The sequence below is a fragment of the Trematomus bernacchii genome, unplaced genomic scaffold (genome assembly GCF_902827165.1).
Source record: "Trematomus bernacchii unplaced genomic scaffold, fTreBer1.1, whole genome shotgun sequence".
NCBI classification, from domain to species: Eukaryota; Metazoa; Chordata; class Actinopteri; order Perciformes; family Nototheniidae; genus Trematomus; species Trematomus bernacchii.
Genome location: NW_022987678.1, coordinates 16,656 through 21,688, shown reverse-complemented (window position 1 = coordinate 21,688; position 5,033 = coordinate 16,656). Strand labels below are relative to the sequence as shown.

Below are 5,033 nucleotides of genomic sequence, written 5' to 3'. Positions count from 1 at the left end.
AGCTGTTCTTATGATCCTCTGCTGCCCTCTGCTGGAGATCAGGAGCATTTCTGTAACAACCTGTTAACATGTTGTTTTATTTATATTAAAGAGGACATATTATGCTAATTTTCAGGTTCAAATATCAAGAAGCTGACACCGAGCACATGCACAATCCTGTTATATTCACACAAATAAAACCATGCAGGGCTTTTCACAAGAATACATGTGTCTGGTGTTGAGAACAGACTGGTTTCTGCTGAATGAACACATGACATTAAAGAGTCCTCTCCTGCTGAAGTTGAGGTGTATATCAGTATGTAGTGCAGAGTTCCCGTTAGAATATTTTTTTGCCGGTCAACATGTCCGTTAAAGTTGAAATCTTCCGGACAAAATTAGATAAGTGCCGGTTAAAGGTCTTCTTTGTTATTTATTGAGCTTTAAAACAAATTGATATGATTCGACATTAAACAAACTAATTATAGTAGATTAACTACATTATTCAAAAGTGTACAGTAATTTACAAAAACGCGGGAATAATAAACGGAGCGCTCTCTCCTTCTCCTGACAGCCCGTCAGTATCATGCAGCTCGCGGATCCAGTAATGAGTGACCCGACAGTAAAACTAAACATATCTATAACTAGTTTAGGTAGTTTGAGAGGTAATTAAAATAGCTACGTGTGATTTTCTAACCTGAAGTGTGTTTTGCTCTGCTCGCCGCTGCAGGGGATCATGCAGAGCTGCGTGTCGACTCGTCAGCAGCAGCCGATCTCTCTCTCCTGTCAGATTAGACTTTACTCGCATTTATGTCCATATCGATCAGATCTAGCTAGTTCTAGCTAATGATATGACTACCTGCTTGTTAAAAGACACCTAAACAATAAGCGTCGCTATGCAACCGGATGAGGCCACAAAGTATAGCGCAGCATTATGCATTTGTTTACATGCCCACCGGAACCCCGAGGCATTACCAACAGATCAACGCACAATCAACCCATACAGGACATCTCTTTCTCCACATTAAGTGTTAGACATTAGAATTGACAATTTTTGTCTGTCACATACTCTTTTGTCTGTCACATACTATTCTTGTCTGTCACATAAGTGGCGCAACTGATGCGGTATTGCGCTAAGGGAAAATTATTTTGACCGGACATTTTGACCGGAGAGATTTAGATTTGCCGGACTTCAGCATATTTTACCGGTCATTGTCCGGTAATTACCGGCTAACGGGAACTCTGATGTAGTGTCTCTACTTTAAAGAGTCCTCTCCTGCTGATGTTCAGGTGTATATCAGTATGTAGTGTCTCTACTTTAAAGAGTCCTCTCCTGCTGATGTTCAGGTGTATATCAGTATGTAGTGTCTCTACTTTAAAGAGTCCTCTCCTGCTGATGTTCAGGTGTATATCAGTATGTAGTGTCTCTACTTTAAAGAGTTCTCTCCTGCTGATGTTCAGGTGTATATCAGTATGTAGTGTCTCTACTTTAAAGAGTCCTCTCCTGCTGATGTTCAGGTGTATATCAGTATGTAGTGTCTCTACTTTAAAGAGTCCTCTCCTGCTGATGTTCAGGTGTATATCAGTATGTTGTGTCTCTACTTTAAAGAGTCCCGTGCAGAACCATGCAGAGTGATGTACACGTAGTAATATAGAATATATATACTTTATATATAACAGCAGGAGGTGGATATGAATATACCTTAATGTATAAATGAATATGCAGTGATAACAAAAGGCAGTGTTGTTGATCAGTGGAGTCACTAGTGAAACTGTGTACTTTAAGAACACACCTGATGTTTAGAGAATGTCATATTAGGAAAAACCATACCAATAAATACATCTGCACTCTTGTAAGGCTAATATATCACTTTATTTAGTAAAGTACAAAACAGTCAAATGTACTGAAGAAAAAGCAATACTCCATTGAATTATATTAAAGAAAATACAGTAATAAAAAAGCCAGAATCCACTTTACAAAACCTTCATTATGCCCACACTGTAAGTATTAAGAATACAGTACATCTCCAACATGTCTGCCCCTGTCTCACGATCCACCTCTAGAGAGACTCACATGTTCTGCTGTACTCTCACTTTGATGCTATTAAGCCAAACAAAGCAAAAACCTGGTCAATATAAATCTTATTGTAACTCTGCTCGCTTTGACTTTGTAATATGGTTATAACAATTGTGCCATAGTTTAAAATACAGCATTAAACTATTTTTTGGGTTTGTCGACGGTGGCGTAGAGGAGGCTGGGATCAGCGGAGGCAGCAGAGGAAGAGGAGGGAGCTCTCACAGTGCTGTAGGTCACTTCACCATCTTCATCATCATCATCATGAGCCTGCAGGGAAAGAAAACTGATTATACAGAAAGGAGTTCTGAAAGTCCTGCTTTTTGCTGCCATTAAACAACTTAAAGGGGTCCTATCCTGCTGATGTTCAATATCAGTATGTAGTGTCTCTACTTTAAAGAGTCCTCTCCTGCTGATGTTCAATATCAGTATGTAGGGTCTCTACTTTAAAGAGTCCTCTCCTGCTGATGTTCAATATCAGTATGTAGGGTCTCTACTTTAAAGAGTCCTCTCCTGCTGATGTTCAATATCAGTATGTAGGGTCTCTACTTTAAAGAGTCCTCTCCTGCTGATGTTCAATATCAGTATGTAGGGTCTCTACTTTAAAGAGTCCTCTCCTGCTGATGTTCAGGTGTATATCAGTATGTAGTGTGTCTACTTTAAAGAGTCCTCTCCTGCTGATGTTCAGGTGTATATCAGTATGTAGTGTCTCTACTTTAAAGAGTCCTCTCCTGCTGATGTTCAGGTGTATATCAGTATGTAGTGTGTCTACTTTAAAGAGTCCTCTCCTGCTGATGTTCAGGTGTATATCAGTATGTAGTGTCTCTACTTTAAAGAGTCCTCTCCTGCTGATGTTCAGGTGTATCAGAGTGTGTGTGTGTGTGTGTGTGTGTGTGTGTGTGTGTGTGTGTGTGTGTGTGTGTGTGTGTGTGTGTGTGTGGGTGTGGGTGTGGGTGTGCCGCCGCCGGCTGTCAGTGGCGGAGTCGGTCACTCTGTGATCCGCTCCGTCACAACATCATCAGTGTAATCAATGAGAAATCTTACCCTGGCTTTCCTGCTGCTCTTCCTGGTGTAGCTGATGGAGGCGTAGGAAGCACCATCTTCAGGGTCAGCCTGCACAAATAAAATGTACATCTGCTATGTAACATGCAGCGTTAAAGTGACCTACTATTATTCCCATTTCATTGAATACTAGTTGCTGTATAGGTTTCATCGTATTCAACATCCATGCATTGTAATCAATGGCAACAGAGCAAAGACAATACTGCCATTATTATACCTTTAACCCTGTGGTCATTTTGAGACTGTTGTGTGTGTTGAAAAAAGTGAATAATACAATATTTAAACTCACCACGTTGTCATCGGTCTGGGTTTCATTGCCTAAATAGAATAAAAAAAGAAAGTTGGTTTTAGCTTCAACATTTAAAATCCATGTTGATCAAAAGCTTCTTGTTTATAAAGTATATGTCAAGGGGTGAACTCGGAGGCATGAACCCAAATGCACAACTCAGACTCAGACTCAGATGGTTTAAAAAATAAAGTACTTTACTGGATATTTCACAGTAACAAAATAGAGAACACAAAATCACTCTTTCGAGGAAAACTAAATACTACCATAAGGAGCTTGAAACAAAACAACAGACATGGATCAGGCTTGAAAGTACGCTGGTATGTCGAGTCATGAGAGAAGACGAACTGGCACAGGACAGGTGGAGACTAAGACAATATATACACACAAGGTAAGGGGCACAGGTGGAAACAATCAGGGCGGGGTAGACAATCACAAATGCAGGAGACGCATAGGGACGGGGAGCACAGTGACCTGAAACAAGAGGGAGAATTACTTTTCAAAATAAAACAGGAAGGCAGAAGACAAAGGGACATGACAAAGGGACATGACAAAGGGACATGACAAAAGCTCATTTAAAGTGGACCTATCATGCAAAATGCACTTTTGTACATCTTTTATACATGAATATGTGTCCCCGGTGTTCCAGGGAACTCACCAAGTGTCAGAAAACACAACCCTCTCTATTTTCCTCCATACCCAAATCTCTAAAAAAGGGGCTGCAACGGATCTGATAAAAACTGATCCAGATTTGAACACTTTACTGACGTCAGGAAAGTGGCGCGACGGCTATTGGGCCAAGTCCACCAATCAGGAGGAGACAGCCACGGCCATTGCCGTTCGAAAGTGCTGGAGACGCTGTAGTACATATGCCAGGCCTGTAGGTGGCGCTGTAGTCTGCCACAAAAGCAGCGAAGAAGACTTGGTTACCATGGTTACTATTCTGTTTATTCTCCGCTGTGGCTTTCTTTCTCCCTCCCCGAGGCAAGCGTTTGCTCCCGCTGCTTTAATTCAATGCAATCCCTCCCCGTTGAGGCAAGCACTGTAATTCTCTCCGGTTAGTCCACCAGCAGATGACAAACACCCACCTCTCCGCCTCTTCCAAGGAACGAGGGGACCGTGCGGCAGAGTTTCAGTTTCAGTTTCTTTCGCCGGTCAAGATGTCCGTTAAAGTTTAAATCTTCCGGACAAAATTAGAAAAGTGCCGGTCAAAGGTCTTCTTTGTTATTTATTGAGCTTTAAAACAAATGAATAACGACTCTATATAATAAAACACGGAGGACGGAGATCTCTTTTTCTCCCCCTCTTCTGACAGCCCAGCAGCTGATCAGAGCACGTCTCCCCTCTCCTGCAGGGGGGCGTGGTCAGCAGAATCAGACCCGTAGACAGCAAACAGCACATAGAGCGAAATGAGGCATGGCTAAAATGCATGATCTGTTTGGTATTTTGAAAACAGAAACGTATAAATATACCTTATATAGGTATGGCCCTACAATATATCATTTAAATATAGCATGATAGGTTTCCTTTAAAGAATACAACTTTAAAATTATCTTTCGAGACATGACAGTATAATATGTGAATGTCCTCACCTTGAGTCCTCTTCCGTCTGATGACAGCCACAGTGATTATTGT

The 5,033-nt window shown here is 41.3% G+C and overlaps 1 long non-coding RNA gene across 1 annotated transcript; it reads right to left on the bottom strand.

The window, feature by feature from the left end:
* Positions 1–1,842: 1,842 nt before the first annotated feature.
* Positions 1,843–3,427, bottom strand: LOC117487637. Its single transcript, XR_004556419.1, has 3 exons — positions 3,402–3,427; positions 3,095–3,163; positions 1,843–2,320 (listed from the first exon to the last, which is right to left on the bottom strand). It is a non-coding gene; the product is annotated as an uncharacterized LOC117487637 (long non-coding RNA).
* Between the last annotated feature and the right edge of the window lie 1,606 nt (positions 3,428–5,033).